General features: G+C 45.3%; 3 non-coding genes across 3 annotated transcripts; all 3 read right to left on the reverse strand.

Annotated features, from left to right (window-relative positions):
• Positions 1-793: 793 nt before the first annotated feature.
• On the reverse strand, positions 794-865 carry Trnai-aau (transfer RNA isoleucine (anticodon AAU)). Its single transcript has one exon. It is a non-coding gene; the product is annotated as a tRNA-Ile (tRNA).
• A 10,849-nt stretch (positions 866-11,714) lies between these two features.
• Positions 11,715-11,786, reverse strand: Trnai-aau (transfer RNA isoleucine (anticodon AAU)). Its single transcript has one exon. It is a non-coding gene; the product is annotated as a tRNA-Ile (tRNA).
• Positions 11,787-20,219: 8,433 nt separating this feature from the next.
• Trnai-aau (transfer RNA isoleucine (anticodon AAU)) lies at positions 20,220-20,291 on the reverse strand. The gene has a single exon. It is a non-coding gene; the product is annotated as a tRNA-Ile (tRNA).
• Positions 20,292-21,121: the final 830 nt, after the last annotated feature.

The following is a 21,121-nucleotide window of genomic DNA, read 5'->3' on the forward strand; positions in this document are numbered from 1 at the left end:
TACGACCTTGTTTTAGATGTGCAAGAGCCAGTCAAAACTCGCGGTGTCGGCACTCTGCCGACCATTTCGCTAGTTAACACCGGTCTTGTTGTGTGTGTTTCACGCTCAAGAGTATCTCCAAGCAAAAAATGGTCAACAGCAACATTCAGACGGTTTCGTACTGCTCAATTGCTACATTAAAACGGTATGTTTCTTTTTCAGAACTGGAAAAACATGAGCGTGACAGCATTCGAACATGTAATCTTCTGATCCGAAGTCCGACGCATTATCCATTAGGCCACACCGTCACTGACGACAAACATATACATGTATACTACTCGTCTCGAAACGCTCACACCCCTGAGGATTTGTGTTCTCGTTCTATACAGCCGCTGCCCCTTGCTCTTTCCCACCCATTCGTTACATTCAATCTCTTACGAGACCGACCAAATATAGACTGAGAAACAAGACCACACACTTTGTGCATTCGGAATCGAAGGCAGGGCGTCCCTCGCCGCATTTGCTACGATCGCCATTTGCTACTTCTGCAGAAGCGGCGGCGGCGGCGACGACGACGACGACGACGAATATCGCGAGAGGCTCAGAGATATGTGAGAAATACATCTATAAAATGTAATTCAGACTGCCTCGTCCCACCTTATGCTGTACCGCTTTGGCAAATGCTTTATCTGCGCCATTCGCCTTAATCACATCTGAGGGTAATTCTTAAAAAAACGCCTGTTGCTAATTGTTCGTCATCACATATACTGTTTGCTATACAGCCACGACGCGCAACTGATTTCCAAAATTCATCTTTCTCCTGTAAGGATGGAACTTACGACCCCTGCTTTATTAGAGCAGTGCTCTACCACTGAGCTAAAGAGGCACGGTGTAGCAGTATTTTTGGGTACTTCGTCCTTACGGTCGTCTGCATCATCAGACTTTAGCTGACAACACTTCATATTACCGGCTAATATTTGCAGCTATGGCGACCCATTACTGCTTGGCTACACATCTGACACGTAACCGATGTGCTCTCCAAACAACAACACTTGCATTTCAGAACATGTCTTTCACACATGTCTACAAAATCACCTTCACCTCCAAATACAGTTTCCTTGCGACTGACAGAGACGTAGGCAACGTTTAAAGTTGCTATTTCCATTACGTATCGTTAATCAGAAAAACGGTAATTTACATCTGCAGCGGAACAAAATTCGGTTCCGCCCAGCGTGGGGCTCGTACCCACGACCCTGGGATTAAGAGTCTGACCCTCTACCGACTGAGCTAGCCGGCTACCATGGTGATTACCTGCTGGGTAGCACGTCACACAGTACTCGTTTCGGTTGGGTGGTTCCATACAGTTTCTCTCCATGCTGCCTAATGTTTTCCTAACGTCACACTCGCCACGTACTTCACTTTTATGTCATAATCATTTCGGAGAGGTAAAGAAATTGCATGACAATATGCAGAGCTAGTGGCGTCAAAATTAACACACATACTTTATGTGACTCAAAAGCCGAACGAGTTACTTTACGACCTTGTTTTAGATATGCAAGTGCCAGTCAAAACTCGCGGTGTCGGCACTCTGCCGACCATTTCGCTAGTTAACACCGGTCTTGTTGTGTGTGTTTCAAGCTCAAGAGCATCTCCAAGCAAAAAATGGTCAACAGCAACATTCAGACGGTTTCGTACTGCTCAATTGCTACATTAAAACGGTATGTTTCTTTGTCAGAACTGGAAAAACACGAGCGTGACAGCATTCGAACCTGTAATCTTCAGATCCGAAGTCCGACGCCTTATCCATTAGGCCACACGGTCACTGACGACAAACATTTACTTGTATACTATTCATCTCGAAACGCTCACACCCCTGAGGATTTGTGTTTTCGTTCTACACAGCCGCTGCCCCTTGCTCTTTCCCACCCATTCGTTACATTCAACCTCTTACGACACCGATCAAATATAGACTGAGAAACAAGACCACACAATTTGTGCATTCGGAATCGAAGGCAGGGCGTCCCTCGCCGCATTTGCTACGATGGCCATTTGCTACTTCTGATGAAGCGGCGGCGGCGGCGGGGACGACGACGACGACGACGACGACGACCGCGAGAGGCTCTGAGATATGTGAGAAATACATCTATAAAATGTAATTCAGACTGCCTCGTCCCACCTTATGTTGTACCGCTTTGGCAAATGCTTTATCTGCGCCATTCGCCTTAATCACATCTGAGGGTAATTTTTAAAAAGACGCCTGTTGCTAATTGTTCGTCTTCACAGATACTGTTTGCTATACAGCCACGACGCGCAACTGATTTCCAAAATACATCTTTCACCTGTGAGGATGGAACTTACGACCCCTGGTTTATGAGACCAGTGCTCTACCACTGAGCTAAAGAGGCGCGGCGTAGCAGCTTTTTTGGGTACTTCGTCCTTACGGTAGTCTGCATCATCAGACTTCAGCTGACAACACTTCATATTACCGGCTAATATTTGCAGCTATGGCGACCCATTACTGCTTGGCTACACATCTGACACGTAACCGATGTGCTCTCCAAACAACAACACTTGCATTTCAGAACATGTCTTTCACACTTGTCTACAAAATCACCTTCACCTTCAAATACAGTTTCCTTGCGACTGACAGAGACGTAGGCAAAGTTTAAAGTTGCTATTTCCATTAAATATCGTTAATCAGAAAAACGGTAATTTACATCTGCAGCGGAACAAAATTCCGTTCCGCCCAGCGTGCGGCTCGAACCCACGACCCTGTGATTAAGAGTGTGACCCTCTACCGACTGAGCTAACCGGCTAGCATGTTGAATAGCTTCCGGGTAGCACGTCACACAGTACTCGTTTCGGTTGGGTGGTCCCATACAGTTTCTCTCCATGCTGCCGAATGTTTTCCTAACGTCACACTCGTGACATACTTTACTTTTATGTCATAATCATTTCTGAGAGTTAAGAAATTGCATGACAACATGCAGAGCTAGTGGCGTCAAAATTAACACACAAACTTTATGTGACTCAAAAGCCAAACGAGTTACTTTACGACCTTGTTTTAGATGTGCAAGTGCCAGTCAAAACTGGCGGTGTCGGCACTCTGCCAACCATTTCGCTAGTTAACACCGGTCTTGTTGTGTGTGTTTCAAGCTCAAGAGCATCTCCAAGCAAAAAATGGTCAACAGCAACCAGCAACATTCAGACGGTTTCTTACTGCTCAATTGCTACATTAAAACGGTATGTTTCTTTTTCAGAACTGGAAAAACACGAGCGTGACAGCATTCGAAACTGTAATTTCAGATCCGAAGTCCGACGCCTTATCCGTTAGGCCACACGATCACTGACGACCAACATTTACATGTATACGACTCATCTCGAAACGCTCACGCCCCTGAGGATTTGCGTTTTCGTTCTACACAGCCGCTGCCCCTTGCTCTTTCCCACCCATTCGATACATTCAACCTCTGACGTGACCGACCAAATATAGACTGAGAAACAAGACCACACACTTTGTGCATTCGGAATCGAAGGCAGGGCGTCCCTCGCCGCATTTGCTACGATTGCCATTTGCTACTTCTGCAGAAGCGGCGGCGGCGGCGACGACGACGACGACGAATATCGCGAGAGACTCTGAGATATGTGAGAAATACATCAATAAAATGTAATTCAGACTGCCTCGTCCCACCTTATGCTGTACCGCTTTGGCAAATGCTTTATCTGCGCCATTTGCCTTAATCGCATCTGAGAGTAATTCTTAAAAAAACGCCTGTCGCTAATTGTTCGTCATCACAGGTACTGTTTGCTATACGGCCACGACGCGCAACTGATTTCCAAAATTAATCTTTCTCCTGTGAGAATGGAACTTACGGCCCCTGGTTTATTAGACCAGTGCTCTACCACTGAGCTAAAGAGGCGCGGCCTAGCAGTACTCTTGGGTACTTCGTCCTTACGGTCGTCTGCATCATCAGACTTTAGCTGACAACACTTCATATTACCGGCTAATATTTGCAGCTATGGCGACAAATTACTGCTTGGCTACACATCTGACACGTAACCGATGTGCTCTCCAAACAACAACACTTGCATTTCAGAACATGTCTTTCACACGTGTCTACAAAATCACCTTCACCTTCAAATACAGCTTCCTTGCGACTGACAGAGACGTAGGCAAAGTTTAAAGTTGCTATTTCCATTAAATCTCGTTAATCAGAAAAACGGTAATTTACACTTGCAGCGGAACAAAATTCCGTTCCGCCCAGCGTCTGGCTCGAACCCACGACCCTGGGATTAAGAGTCTGACGCTCTACCGACTGAGCTAGCCGGCTACCTCGGTGAATACCTGCCGGGTAGCACGTCACACAGTACTCGTTTGGGTTGGGTGGTCCCATACAGAATCTCTCCATGATGCCTAATGTTTTCCTAACGTCACACTCGTCACGTACTTCACTTTTATGTCATAATCACTTCTGAGAGGTAAAGAAATTGCATGACAACATGCAGAGCTAGTGGCGTCAAAATTAACGCACATACTTTATGTGACTCAAAAGCCGAACGAGTTACTTTCCGACGTTGTTTTAGATGTGCAAGTGATAGTCAAAACTCGCTGTGTCGGCACTCTGCCGACTTTTTCGTTAGTTAACACCGGTCTTGTTGTGTGTGTTTCAAGCTCAAGAGCATCTCCAAGCAAAAAATGGTCAACAGCAACATTCAGACGGTTTCGTAGTGCTCAATTGCTACATTAAAACGTTATGTTTCTTTTTCAGAACTGGAAAAACACAAGCGTGACAGCATTCGAACCTGTAATCTTCAGATCCGAAGTCCGACGCCTTATCCATTTTTTTTTTTTGACCTTTGCCTTTCGCAGGCAAGTGCTCTACCAACTTTTTTTTTTTTTTTTTTTTTTTTTTTTTTTTTTTTTTTTTTTTTTTTTTTTTTTTTTTTTTGGGCTCCCTTCTCCCCACACAGCCCATCCATTCGCTCTCCTTTTATGCCTTCTTCGGCGAGCTTCTATGCTATATCGACTGATTTTTTTTTTTTTTCAAATTTACTGTGACAGTTAGGGAAATGAAATGACGTTTGGCTTCTTCGCCATGTGAGGATTCTCCTCCGTAGAACTGAAAATTGAAAAATTAAGGCTTCTTGGGAATTAATAAATTGTCACTCTTGCTTCATACTGAAAAAAAATTAAACAAAAATAGAAAGATTGTAACTGAGGAACACGTGCAAGAAGCTTCCACTGCATTGTGTGCAACGAAACCACCTTCCGATATTTCCGAGATCCTGGAAAATTATCATAGATGAAAGTAGTTGCTGGAGATATGGGGTTCATCCAGCAGTAAGTGTGAAGCCGCAGTGCCGTTTCGGGGTTCTGTCCGAGGCCTTCACGGCTACCGTAGCGGCCCTGGGGCACACGAAGTCCCCACCGTACTTCACCCTCAACAGCGATCCCCTACTTTGGCCTGTGACTACATTTTTCGTAGACGAGGTCTATTAAGATGTTTATCCAATCCCTTGTCTCTGAAACAGAATGTGTAACATGTTACCAAAAGTTTTTTTGTGGTCCCTGCGCGTACATATCTGATAATATTTTGCTCGTTCGTATAATTCGTATTCTAAAACACGGTCATTGCCGTGTTCAGATATAACGTAATGTACATAATTGCCAAACAACCACAACACAGCATTGGTTTTCTGGACAGGGAAGAAAACACCATCGGGGAAGAGTAATTTTTCAACATTGATCTCAGTACTAACAGTTCTGGTTATAAAGGCTACCCGCCGTTGGAGTCCCCTCCATATTTCGGCGTATCCGCCACAGAGAAAGCGGTGGATCAATGTGTCAACTGCGTCACATCGGGTGCACACAATCGTGTCACTAAGACCAATGGAGTGCAACTTTTCGTTAGTGGAAACTACGTTATTAACAACTCGGTACCAGGTTGCCTGAATGTCGGAAGACAGTTCACGATTACTAATATTTTTCCAAATTCTTTTCCAGTCTTTGTCGGGATATCTGCACTCCATTTTGTTGACATGATCTTTCGTTGTTAAGAGTTCCATTAATTTCCTGCAATTCCTTGATTGTGGATTCGTGACAATACTGTCCATGTAGCTAATCTCTAAAAAGAACTGGCGAATATATTTCAATTTATAATTAATTCCGCCTATATTTATGGGTGGACGTAAATTTTCTGGCTGTAGGAGTCGATACAGCCTGGCTGTAATCCTATGTGGATGTTTTTCTATAATTTGTAGGGTCCTCTTTATATATAACGCCGTAGTCTTCCGCCATATATCTGTTAAACCTAGGCCACCTTCAGCGGAAGGTAACGTAACTGTACCGACTGCTACTCTAAAAATATTCCCTGTCCATATAAATCGGCAAATGATACTCATTATACGTTTGGCAATGGGTTTCGAAACTGGCAATATTTGACCTATATATATAGCTTTTGATAAAATGGACCAATTAATTATTCTGATTCGTTGTTTAATGATCAGATGTCTGGTCTGATTGAGTATTGTGGCTCCTCTGATTGTATCCAGTACTTTCTTCCAATTGTAGGTCATGGTCTGAAGCGGACATCGGTAAAAGGTGACACCCAGAGCGGTGTGACGATCGACGGAGCGTGCCCATTCCAAACGGACATCTTGAAGACCTTTAAGATTTAAAAACGAACTCTTCACCTCGTTAACCCTAGCGCCTGTAGCTTCACAAAAGATCTGAATATTCGTAGTTAATTTCTCTAAATCTTCGTTACTACGAATAACCACCCCAACGTCATCAGCATATGCATTGGTGACGTTGTTAACGCCAGATATCGTGATGCCCTCAAGATCGACATCGAGTCTCCTTAGTAAAGGCTCCAGTGCAACAACATACAGGAGCATTGACAAAGGACTTCCCTGCGGGACGCCGTTGCGAATTTCAATGGGTGGAGTGAAATGCCCATTTACAGACACTTGTGTTTGGATGCCTTCAACAATGTTAATTAAAACTTGCACAAAATGTTGACTAAAACCCACATAGGTCAACGTTCTGAACCAAAATAAGTGGTTGACCCTGTCAAAAGCCTTTGAGAAGTCGATAAAGGCAAGGCCTCCTGGTGAGGATGACGTTGCAAAAATTGCAGGGACATCCCTATATTCACAAACAGTTTTAAAAATATTCCGCCCCGAGAGACAGGTTTGGTGGTCACCTATGATCTTCTCCATTAGAGGTCTCAGTCTTTCCTTCAGTACACGTGCAATTATTTTATAATCCGAGTTCATCAAACATATTGGTCTCAATTGATTGAGATCTTTAACTGTCGCGTTCCTTCCCTTTGGTATTAGCACAGTTACGCTTTCTTTGAACTCGCGTGGAACAGTAACACCTTGCAACACTTCATTTATCACTTCTGTGAATTGATTACCGATGAGAGGCCAAAATGTACAATAAAACTCTACAGGCAAGCCATCAGGCCCTGGGGACTTACGGGTAGGCGAATATTTAAGTATATCAAACACCTCCTCACATGTGATCGCAGTGGTAAGGGACACATTGTCCTCGTCATTGATAACGTTGTCGATACCTGTAGTTCGTAGCAAATCGTTCGCACAGTCTAGATTATACCGGGTATCAGTATATAACGTACGATAAAATCCATAAACTGCATTTAAAATGTCAGAGTGTTCCGTCAGCACCCGGTTATCGCCCACTCTAAGACAAGCAATAAACGCTCGTCTTCTATTTCTTTCATGTTCGAGTAAGTGGTACAGCGATGCGTTTTCGTCCTCCACCGTTGTCGGGACACGAGATTTAATTTTTAAACCCTCCAGCTGTTGTCGCTTGAGACTTATGAGGTGAGCCTTGATCTTCTTTATTTCAATGAAAACCTCATCAGTCATCTGCTGAGCTGATAGTTCCCTTAAGCATGTATAGTAAAATTCAACGGTATTGCGAGACCACATCGCTCGCTCCCTCCCGTAAGCTATTAGGGATGATCTCAATTTCTTTTTAGCACATGAGGTCCACCACGCAAGGCGAGAGCTGTATTTATGGCGCATACGTAGAGCAGCCTGCCATACCTCCGCTACTGTTCTTGATAGGGCACCCTCGAACAACATATGGGTATTCAGCTTCCATAAGGGGCGACCCCAATACGTTCCTTGCTTCTGAAACCGAATGCTGCATTTCACTGCGAGATGGTCCGAAAAGGTAGTGGGAATTACTTCGATACTACTGATTTTATTTTCCAGGTTTGCTGTGACGTATATTCTGTCTATTCTGCTTTGCGAGCGACTACTGATGTACGTAAATTTGACTAACGTGGGGTATTTGCTTTCCCACACGTCTGTCCACTTCATGTTTGTCACCAAAGCCGCCAGTTCCCTGGAGAAGTTAAAATTTGGTCGCTGATCCTTTTTGTGAAGTACACAATTAAAGTCACCACCGATTAAAGCTTCCGCCGGATTCCCCTTAAGTAAATAGACCATATCGTTCTTAAAAAAATTAGCCCTATCATCTCTAGCGTTGTTACCAGAGGGGACATATACATTTAAAACAGTAGTAGTAAAAATTTTACAACTGATGCCCCTCCCATTTTCTAACAGACAGATATCCTTCACATCAATACCATCTTTGACAAGGATCGCAGTCCCACATGTGGCTTCAGGTGCAATATTTAAAATCTCTTGAAAACCTGGGACATAAAAGTTGTGGACATTAAATTCCTGTAGGAGGGCTATATCAGTATCCGACTGGTAAAGGAAATCTTTTAAAGAAGCGACTTTCGTTTCACTGCGAATCCGATTTATATTGATCGTGGTCACATTTTATGTCAGTTCCGTTGGCATAGGTGCAGGTAAAAGAAATTGGCTAATGAAGTATACCCCATGCAGAGTCACGTCTGTACCATTCCATTCTGTCTGTCAGAAAGAAAAATAGACATTAAAAAAAAAAATTAAATATCACTAGCATGTGTCAGGTCCATCTCCATTCCGTGGTCGGTACGATCTTCTTGGGCATCGGCCCAATCAAGTCCTTTTCCTGAGACAGTTCGGTCTAAATCCATAGTAGTGCCGGTCTGCAAACCTGCGACGCCAAGCGGTGCGCGAGGTTGTTGTTGAAGATCATCTGCATCGGCACGACTCATCTCCGCTTCAGTACACTCGTTAACTCGTGCTACTGGGCATTGTTCTCGTAGTCGTTCATTATCCCTTAAATGTTTTAACTTTTCCCGCAATGCAGGAGCTAAACTCTCTGCTGCTTTGTGTGCCAATCTCCTCTTCTTGCCTTTCTTCGAAGATCTCTTCGGCGATCTAGCAGGAGATGAAGTTTGCGACCTGTCAGGAGAAGTACCGGATGATACGTCTGACGGCGCCTGTTCCTTTTTTCGGACAAAAGTCCGCGTATCGCATTCCACAACGGCAGAAGGAGGCGCATCTTTTTCCATGGCTCCCACTGGTAGCAACCCAGTCTCCAATTCTACACTATCGCTCGTTGTGGTTTCCTTGACGCAAGTGTCTTCTGTGGGCGCCAACGTGAAACCAATGTCCAGATTGCTATCTTCGTTCATAGTTCCCGCAGAGTGGATGCCTGGAGCGTCCACTCCTCGGAAGCTAGTGGCAATATCCTCACGTTGGTGGGAATCCTGACGACGCAAGGAAACCTCCGTTGCGGGTATTTGGGGATCTTCGGCCGAGTCCGCGGAAGAACGAGCAACCACAGTGGGAGAGTTGGAAAAAGTTGGCGTCGGCATAGATTCGAGGGGCGCGGAGCTGATCGGCAGACCATCCGCAAATCTAGAGCTTGAAGCCGGAGTATCATCGACAACCGCCCGCGAGGCAGCAGGCTCCCCGCGCACAGGCGGCACCGACTCGCCTCGGCTGCGGAAGTCAGCAGCGGCAGCGTATGACAACTTCATACCAACAACAGGGCCGGAACTCGGCATCTCGTCACGCGGTAACTGCGGGACACGCCTCCATGAACATTCTGCACGAATGTGTTCCGTGGAATTGCATAAAGCGCAAGTCCGCGGTTGCCCATCATAAATAATCAAAGCACGATACCCACAAATATTAAGATAAGAGGGGACATGCTTCTGTAATTCAATCTTAATTTGCCTTACGCCGTTCAAGACAGGAAACATATGAGCTTCAGACCACCTTTCTGCCACATTGGAAATAATTCTGCCATAAGGCCGAAGGGCAACATTAAGTTCTTCGGGCGGAATTTCAAAAGGGAGCTCAAACACTCTGATCGTACGAATCCCGTACCCAGCATGACTAACAGCAACGTCACTCACATTCCCATCAGAATGATTAAACTTCACGCTACCTCCGCAACGATCCACAATGGAACTACATAATTCTGGACTTTTCATCTTCAGATACACAGCATTTGTCACAAACGAGAGATAAACTCCGACAACATCATCACCGTTAATCAATACTTTTTCGATAAACCATGCTTTAATTTCAAATGCTTTAGGTCGAACGAAATTTCGATCGAAAGTAAACTTGATTGTGTCTTTCCTCAAATAATTCGACCTATTCATTCTAGAACTTCATGAATACAAGTGCAACACGAATAGCGGCTTAGCAGCACCACTAACCTCAAACGCAGCGACTCAGCCTGTGTTTACTACAGCCAGACGTCCAGCTCCGCCACACGTCCGTCCCGCTCGGCGGCTGACTCGCAACTGAGCTAACCGGCTAGCATGGTGAATACCTGCCGGGTAGCACGTCACACAGTACTCGTTTCAGTTGGGTGGTCCCATACAGTTTCTCTCCATGCTGCCTAATGTTTTCCTAACGTCACACTCGTCACGTACTTCACTTTTATGTCATAATCATTTCTGAGAGTTAAGAAATTGCATGACAACATGCAGAGCTAGTGGCGTCAAAATTAACACACATACTTTATGTGACTCAAAAGCCGAACGAGTTACTTTACGACCTTGTTTTAGATGTGCAAGAGCCAGTCAAAACTCGCGGTGTCGGCACTCTGCCGACCATTTCGCTAGTTAACACCGGTCTTGTTGTGTGTGTTTCACGCTCAAGAGTATCTCCAAGCAAAAAATGGTCAACAGCAACATTCAGACGGTTTCGTACTGCTCAATTGCTACATTAAAACGGTATGTTTCTTTTTCAGAACTGGAAAAACATGAGCGTGACAGCATTCGAACATGTAATCTTCTGATCCGAAGTCCGACGCATTATCCATTAGGCCACACGGTCACTGACGACAAACATATACATGTATACTACTCGTCTCGAAACGCTCACACCCCTGAGGATTTGTGTTCTCGTTCTATACAGCCGCTGCCCCTTGCTCTTTCCCACCCATTCGTTACATTCAATCTCTTACGAGACCGACCAAATATAGACTGAGAAACAAGACCACACACTTTGTGCATTCGGAATCGAAGGCAGGGCGTCCCTCGCCGCATTTGCTACGATCGCCATTTGCTACTTCTGCAGAAGCGGCGGCGGCGGCGACGACGACGACGACGACGAATATCGCGAGAGGCTCAGAGATATGTGAGAAATACATCTATAAAATGTAATTCAGACTGCCTCGTCCCACCTTATGCTGTACCGCTTTGGCAAATGCTTTATCTGCGCCATTCGCCTTAATCACATCTGAGGGTAATTCTTAAAAAAACGCCTGTTGCTAATTGTTCGTCATCACATATACTGTTTGCTATACAGCCACGACGCGCAACTGATTTCCAAAATTCATCTTTCTCCTGTAAGGATGGAACTTACGACCCCTGCTTTATTAGAGCAGTGCTCTACCACTGAGCTAAAGAGGCACGGTGTAGCAGTATTTTTGGGTACTTCGTCCTTACGGTCGTCTGCATCATCAGACTTCAGCTGACAACACTTCATATTACCGGCTAATATTTGCAGCTATGGCGACCCATTACTGCTTGGCTACACATCTGACACGTAACCGATGTGCTCTCCAAACAACAACACTTGCATTTCAGAACATGTCTTTCACACATGTCTACAAAATCACCTTCACCTCCAAATACAGTTTCCTTGCGACTGACAGAGACGTAGGCAACGTTTAAAGTTGCTATTTCCATTACATATCGTTAATCAGAAAAACGGTAATTTACATCTGCAGCGGAACAAAATTCGGTTCCGCCCAGCGTGGGGCTCGTACCCACGACCCTGGGATTAAGAGTCTGACCCTCTACCGACTGAGCTAGCCGGCTACCATGGTGATTACCTGCCGGGTAGCACGTCACACAGTACTCGTTTCGGTTGGGTGGTTCCATACAGTTTCTCTCCATGCTGCCTAATGTTTTCCTAACGTCACACTCGCCACGTACTTCACTTTTATGTCATAATCATTTCGGAGAGGTAAAGAAATTGCATGACAATATGCAGAGCTAGTGGCGTCAAAATTAACACACATACTTTATGTGACTCAAAAGCCGAACGAGTTACTTTACGACCTTGTTTTAGATATGCAAGTGCCAGTCAAAACTCGCGGTGTCGGCACTCTGCCGACCATTTCGCTAGTTAACACCGGTCTTGTTGTGTGTGTTTCAAGCTCAAGAGCATCTCCAAGCAAAAAATGGTCAACAGCAACATTCAGACGGTTTCGTACTGCTCAATTGCTACATTAAAACGGTACGTTTCTTTGTCAGAACTGGAAAAACTCGAGCGTGACAGCATTCGAACCTGTAATCTTCAGATCCGAAGTCCGACGCCTTATCCATTAGGCCACACGGTCACTGACGACAAACATTTACTTGTATACTATTCATCTCGAAACGCTCACACCCCTGACGATTTGTGTTTTCGTTCTACACAGCCGCTGCCCCTTGCTCTTTCCCACCCATTCGTTACATTCAACCTCTTACGACACCGATCAAATATAGACTGAGAAACAAGACCACACAATTTGTGCATTCGGAATCGAAGGCAGGGCGTCCCTCGCCGCATTTGCTACGATGGCCATTTGCTACTTCTGATGAAGCGGCGGCGGCGGCGGGGACGACGACGACGACGACGACGACGACGACGACCGCGAGAGGCTCTGAGATATGTGAGAAATACATCTATAAAATGTAATTCAGACTGCCTCGTCCCACCTTATGTTGTACCGCTTTGGCAAATGCTTTATCTGCGCCATTCGCCTTAATCACATCTGAGGGTAATTTTTAAAAAGACGCCTGTTGCTAATTGTTCGTCTTCACAGATACTGTTTGCTATACAGCCACGACGCGCAACTGATTTCCAAAATACATCTTTCACCTGTGAGGATGGAACTTACGACCCCTGGTTTATGAGACCAGTGCTCTACCACTGAGCTAAAGAGGCGCGGCGTAGCAGCTTTTTTGGGTACTTCGTCCTTACGGTAGTCTGCATCATCAGACTTCAGCTGACAACACTTCATATTACCGGCTAATATTTGCAGCTATGGCGACCCATTACTGCTTGGGTACACATCTGACACGTAACCGATGTGCTCTCCAAACAACAACACTTGCATTTCAGAACATGTCTTTCACACTTGTCTACAAAATCACCTTCACCTTCAAATACAGTTTCCTTGCGACTGACAGAGACGTAGGCAAAGTTTAAAGTTGCTATTTCCATTAAATATCGTTAATCAGAAAAACGGTAATTTACATCTGCAGCGGAACAAAATCCCGTTCCGCCCAGCGTGCGGCTCGAACCCACGACCCTGTGATTAAGAGTGTGACTCTCTACCGACTGAGCTAACCGGCTAGCATGTTGAATAGCTTCCGGGTAGCACGTCACACAGTACTCGTTTCGGTTGGGTGGTCCCATACAGTTTCTCTCCATGCTGCCGAATGTTTTCCTAACGTCACACTCGTGACATACTTCACTTTTATGTCATAATCATTTCTGAGAGTTAAGAAATTGCATGACAACATGCAGAGCTAGTGGCGTCAAAATTAACACACAAACTTTATGTGACTCAAAAGCCAAACGAGTTACTTTACGACCTTGTTTTAGATGTGCAAGTGCCAGTCAAAACTGGCGGTGTCGGCACTCTGCCGACCATTTCGCTAGTTAACACCGGTCTTGTTGTGTGTGTTTCAAGCTCAAGAGCATCTCCAAGCAAAAAATGGTCAACAGCAACCAGCAACATTCAGACGGTTTCGTACTGTTCAATTGCTACATTAAAACGGTATGTTTCTTTTTCAGAACTGGAAAAACACGAGCGTGACAGCATTCGAACCTGTAATTTCAGATCCGAAGTCCGACGCCTTATCCGTTAGGCCACACGATCACTGATGACAAACATTTACATGTACACTACTCATCTCGAGACGCTCACTCCTCTGAGGATTTGTGGTTTCGTTCTACACAGCCGCTGCCCCTTGCTCTTTCCCACCCATTCGTTACATTCAACCTCTTACGAGACCGATCAAATATAGACTGAGAAACAAGACCACACACTTTGTGCATTCGGAATCGCAGGCAGGGCGTCCCTCGCCGCATTTGCTACGATGGCCATTTGCTACTACTGATGAAGCGGCAGCGGCGGCGACGACGACGACAGCGAGAGGCTCTGAGATATGTGAGAAACACATCTATAAAATGTAATTCAGACTGCCTCATCCCCCCTTATGCTGTACCGCTTTGGCAAATGCTTTATATGCGCCATTCGCCTTAATCACATCTGAGGGTAATTCTTAAAAAAACGCCTGTTGCTAATTGTTCGTCATCACAGGTACTGTTTGCTATACGGCCACGACGCGCAACTGATTTCCAAAATTCATCTTTCTCCTGTAAGGATGGAACTTACGACCCCTGGTTTATTAGACCAGTGCTCCACCACTGCGCTAAAGAGGCGCGGCCTAGCGGTACTTTTGGGTACTTCGTCCTTACGGTCGTCTGCATCATCAGATTTCAGCTGACAACACTTCATATTACCGGCTAATATTTGCAGCTATGGCGACCCATTACTGCTTGGCTACACATCTGACACGTACCGATGTGCTCTCCAAACAACAACACTTGCATTTCAGAACATGTCTTTCACACATGTCTACAAAATCACCTTCACCTTCAAGTACAGTTTCCTTGCGACTGACAGAGACGTAGGCAAATTTTAAAGTTGCTATTTCCATTAAATATCGTTAATCAGAATAACGGTAATTTACATTTGCAGCGGAACAAAATTCCGTTCCGCCGAGCGTGCGGCTCGAACCCACGACCCTGGGATTAAGATTCTGACCCTCTACCGACTGAGCTAGCCGGCTACCGTGTTGAATAGCTTCGGGGTTGCACGTCACACAGTACTCGTTTCGGTTGGGTGGTCCCATACAGTTTCTCTCCACGCTTCCTAATGTTTTCCTAACGTCACACTCGTCACGTACTTCACTTTTATGTCATAATCATTTCTGAGAGTTAAGAAATTGCATGACAACATATAGAGCTAGTGGCGTCAAAATTAACACACATACTTTATGTGACTCAAAAGCCGAACGAGTTACTTTACAACCTTGTTTTAGATGTGCAAGTGCCAGTCAAAACTCGCGGTGTCGGCTCTCTGCCGACCATTTCGCTAGTTAACACCGGTCTTGTTGTGTGTGTTTCAAGCTCAAGAGCATCTCCAAGCAAAAAATGGTCAACAGCAACATTCAGACGGTTTCGTACTGCTCAATTGCTACATTAAAACGGTATGTTTCTTTTTCAGAACTGGAAAAACTCGAGCATGAGAGCATTCGAACCTGTAATCTTCAGATCCGAAGTCCGACGCCTTATGCATTAGGTCACTGACGACAAACATTTACAAGTATACTACTCATCTCGAAACGCTCACACCCCTGAGGATTTGTGTTTTCGTTCTACACAGCCGCTGCCCCTTGCTCTTTCCCACCCATTCGTTACATTCAACCTCTTACGAGACCGATCAAATATAGACTGAGAAACAAGACCACACACTTGGTGTATTCGGAATCGAAGGCAGGGCGTCCCTCGCCGCATTTGCTACGATGGCCATTTCTACTTCTGCAGAAGTGGCGACGACGACGACGACGACGAATATCGCGAGAGGCTCTGAGATATGTGAGAAATACATCTATAAAATGTAATTCAGACTGCCTCGTCCCCCCTTATGCTGTACCGCTTTGGCAAATGCTTTATCTGCGCCATTCGCCTTAATCACATCTGAGAGTAATTCTTAAAAAAACGCCTGTTGCTAATTGTTCGTCATCACAGATACTGTTTGCTATACAGCCACGACGCGCAACTGATTTCCAAAATTCATCTTTCTCCTGTGAGGACGGAACTTACGACCCCTGGTTTATTAGACCAGTGCTCTACCACTGAGCTAAAGAGGCGCGGCCTAGCGGTACTCTTGGGTACTTCGACCTTACGGTCGTCTGCATCATCAGACTTCAGCTGACAACACTTCATATTACCGGCTAATATTTGCAGCTATGGCGACCCATTACTGCTTGGCTACACATCTGACACGTAGCCGATGTGCTCTCCAAACAACAACACTTGCATTTCAGAACATGTCTTTCACACATGTCTACAAAATCACCTTCACCTTGAAATACAGTTTCCTTGCGACTGACAGAGACGTAGGCAAAGTTTAAAGTTGCTATTTCCATTAAATATCGTTAATCAGAAAGACTGTAATTTACATCTGCAGCGGAAAGAAATTCCGTTCCGCCGAGCGTGCGACTCTAACCCACGACCCTGGGATTAAGATTCTGACCCTCTACCGACTGAGCTAGCCGGCTACCGTGTTGAATAGCTTCTGGGTAGCACGTCACACAGTACTCGTTTCGGTTGGGTGGTCCCATACAGTTTCTCTCCAGGCTGCCTAATGTTTTCCTAACGTCACACTCGTCACGTACTTCACTTTTATGTCATAAACATTTCTGAGAGTTAAGAAATTGCATGACAACATATAGAGCTAGTGGCGTCAAAATTAAGACACATACTTTATGTGACTCAAAAGCCGAACGAGTTACTTTACGACCTTGTTTTAGATGTGCAAGTGCCAGTCAAAACTCGCGGTGCCGGCACTCTGCCGACCATTTCGCTAGTTAACACCGGTCTTGTTGTGTGTGTTTCAAGCTCAAGAGCATCTCCAAGCAAAAAATGGTCAACAGCAACATTCAGACTGTTTCGTACTGCTCAATTGCTACATTAAAGCGGTATGTTTCTTTTTCAGAACTGGAAAAACTCGAGCATGAGAGCATTCGAACCTGTAATCTTCAGATCCGAAGTCCGACGCCTTATGCATTAGGTCACTGACGACAAACATTTACAAGTATACTACTCATCTCGAAACGCTCACACCCCTGAGGATTTGTGTTTTCGTTCTACACAGCCGCTGCCCCTTGCTCTTTCCCACCCATTCGTTACATTCAACCTCTTACGAGACCGATCAAATATAGACTGAGAAACAAGACCACACACTTGGTGTATTCGGAATCGAAGGCAGGGCGTCCCTCGCCGCTTTTGCTACGATGGACATTTCTACTTCTGCAGAAGTGGCGACGACGACGACGACGACGAATATCGCGAGAGGCTCTGAGATATGTGAGAAATACATCTATAAAATGTAATTCAGACTGCCTCGTCCCCCCTTATGCTGTACCGCTTTGGCAAATGCTTTATCTGCGCCATTCGCCTTAATCACATCTGAGAGTAATTCTTAAAAAAACGCCTGTTGCTAATTGTTCGTCATCACAGATACTGTTTGCTATACAGCCACGACGCGCAACTGATTTCCAAAATTCATCTTTCTCCTGTGAGGATGGAACTTACGACCCCTGGCTTATTAGACCAGTGCTCTACCACTGAGCTAAAGAGGCGCGGCCTAGCGGTAATTTTGGGTACTTCGTCCTTAAGGTCGTCTGCATCATCAGACTTCAGCTGACAACACTTCATATTATCGGCTAATATTTGCAGCTATGGCGACCCATTACTGCTTTGCTACACATCTGACACGTAAATGGTCAACAGCAACTTTCAGACGGTTTCGTACTGCTCAATTGCTACATTAAAACGGTATGTTTCTTTTTCAGAACTGGAAAAACACGAGAGTGACGGCATTCGAACCTGTAATCTTCAGATCCGAAATCCGACGCCTTATCCATTAGGCCACACGGTCACTGACGACAAACATTTACATGTATACGTCTCATCTCGAAACGCTCACACCCCTGAGGATTTGTGTTTTCGTTCTACACAGCCGCTGCCCCTTGCTCTTTCCCACCCATTCGTTACATTCAACCTCTTACGAGACCGATCAAATATAGACTGAGAAACAAGACCACACACTTTGTGCATTCGGAATCGAAGGCAGGGCGTCCCTCGCCGCATTTGCTACGATGGCCATTTGCTACTTCTGCAGATGCGGCGGCGACGACGACGACGACGACGACGAATATCGCGATAGGCTCTGGGATATGTGAGAAATACATCTATAAAATGTAATTCAGACTGCCTCGTCCCACCTTATGCTGTACCGCTTTGGCAAATGCTTTATCTGCGCCATTCGCCTTAATCACATCTGAGAGTAATTCTTTAAAAAACGCCTGTTGCTAATTGTTCGTCATCACAGATACTGTTCGCTATACAGCCAGGACGCGCAACTGATTTCCAAAATTCATCTTTCTCCTGTGAGGATGGAACTTACGACCCCTGGCTTATTAGACCAGTGCTCTACCACTGAGCTAAAGAGGCGCGGCCTAGCGGTACTCATGGGTACTTCGACCTTACGGTCGTCTGCATCATCAGACTTCAGCTGACAACACTTCATATTATCGGCTAATATTTGCAGCTATGGCGACCCATTACTGCTTGGCTACACAACTGACACGTCCTTACGGTCGTCTGCATCATCAGACTTCAGCTGACAACACTTCATATTACCGGCTAATATTTGCAGCTATGGCGACCCATTACTGCTTGGCTACACATCTGACACGTAACCGATGTGCTCTCCAAACAACAACACTTGCATTTCAGAACATGTCTTTCACACATGTCTACAAAATCACCTTCACCTTCAAATACAGTTTCCTTGCGACTGACAGAGACGTAGGCAAAGTTTAAAGTTGCTATTTCCATTAAATATCGTTAATCAGAAAAACGGTAATTTACATCTGCAGCGGAACAAAATTCCGTTCCGCCGAGCGTGCGGCTCGAACCCACGACCCTGTGATTAAGATTCTGACCCTCTACCGACTGAGCTAGCCGGCTACCATGTTGAATAGCTTCCGGGTAGCACGTCACACAGTACTCGTTTGGTTGGGTGGTCCCATACAGTTTCTCTCCATGCTGCCTAATGTTTTCCTAACGTCACACTCGCCACGTACTTCACTTTTATGTCATAATCATTTCTGAGAGCTAAGAAATTGCATGACAACATATAGAGCTAGTGGCGTCAAAATTAACACACTTACTTTATGTGACTCAAAAGCCGAACGAGTTACCTTACGACCTTGTTTTAGATGTGCAAGTGCCAGTCAAAACTCGCGGTGTCGGCACTCTGCCGACCATTTCGCTAGTTAACACCGGTCTTGTTGTGTGTGTTTCAAGCTCAAGAGCATCTCCAAGCAAAAAATGGTCAACAGCAACATTCAGACGGTTTCGTACTGCCCAATTGCTACATTAAAACGGTATGTTTCTTTTTCAGAACTGGAAAAACTCGAGCATGAGAGCATTCGAACCTGTAATCTTCAGATCCGAAGTCCGACGCCTTATCCATTAGGCCACACGGTCACTGACGACCAACATTTACATGTATACGACTCATCTCGAAACGCTCACACCCCTGAGGATTTGTGTTTTCGTTCTACACAGCCGCTGCCCCTTGCTCTTTCCCACCCATTCGTTACATTGAACCTCTGACGAGACCGACCAAATATAGACTGAGAAACAAGACCACACACTTTGTGCATTCGGAATCGAAGGCAGGGCGTCCCTCGCCGCATTTGCTACGATGGCCGTTTGCTACTTCTGCAGAATCGGCGACGACGACGACGACGACGACGAATATCGCGAGAGGCTCTGAGACATGTGAGAAATACATCTATAAAATGTAATTCAGACTGCTTCGTCCCTCCTTATGCTGTACCGCTTTGGCAAATGCTTTATCTGCGCCATTTGCCTTAATCACATCTGAGAGTAATTCTTAAAAAAACGCCTGTTGCTAATTGTTCGTCATCACAGATACTGTTTGCTATACAGCCACGACGCGCAACTGATTTCCAAAATTCATCTTTCTCCTGTAAGGATGGAACTTACGACCCCTGGCTTATTAGACCAGTGCTCTACCACTGAGCTAAAGAGGCGCGGCCTAGCGGTGCTCATGGGTACTTCGAACTTACGGTCGTCTGCATCATCAGACTTCAGCTGACAACACTTCATATTACCGGCTAATATTTGCAGCTATGGCGACCCATTACTGCTTGGCTTGACATCTGACACGTAGCCGATGTGCTCTCCAAACAACAACACCTGCATTTCAGAACATGTCTTTCACAAATGTCTACAAAATCACCTTCACCTTGAAATACAGTTTCCTTGCGACTGACAGAGACGTAGGCAAAGTTTAAAGTTGATATTTCCATTAAATATCGTTAATCAGAAAAACGGTAATTTACATCTGCAGCGGAAAAATATTCCGTTCCGCCGAGCGTGCGGCTCGAACCAACGACCCTGGGATTAAGATTCTTACGCTCTACCGACTGAGCTAGCCGGCTACCGTGTTGAATAGCTTCCGGGTAGCACGTCACACAGTACTCGTTTCGGTTGGGTGGTCCCATACAGTTTCTCTCCATGCTGCCTAATGTTTTCCTAACGTCACACTCGTCACGTACTTCACTTTTATGTCATAAACATTTCTGAGAGTTAAGAAATTGCATGACAACATATAGAGCTAGTGGCGTCAAAATTAAGACACATACTTTATGTGACTCAAAAGCCGAACGAGTTACTTTACGACCTTGTTTTAGATGTGCAAGTGCCAGTCAAAACTCGCGGTGCCGGCACTCTGCCGACCATTTCGCTAGTTAACACCGGTCTTGTTGTGTGTGTTTCAAGCTCAAGAGCATCTCCAAGCAAAAAATGGTCAACAGCAACATTCAGACTGTTTCGTACTGCTCAATTGCTACATTAAAAC

The sequence above is a fragment of the Schistocerca gregaria genome, unplaced genomic scaffold, assembly GCF_023897955.1.
Source record: "Schistocerca gregaria isolate iqSchGreg1 unplaced genomic scaffold, iqSchGreg1.2 ptg000350l, whole genome shotgun sequence".
Lineage (NCBI taxonomy): Eukaryota > Metazoa > Arthropoda > Insecta > Orthoptera > Acrididae > Schistocerca > Schistocerca gregaria.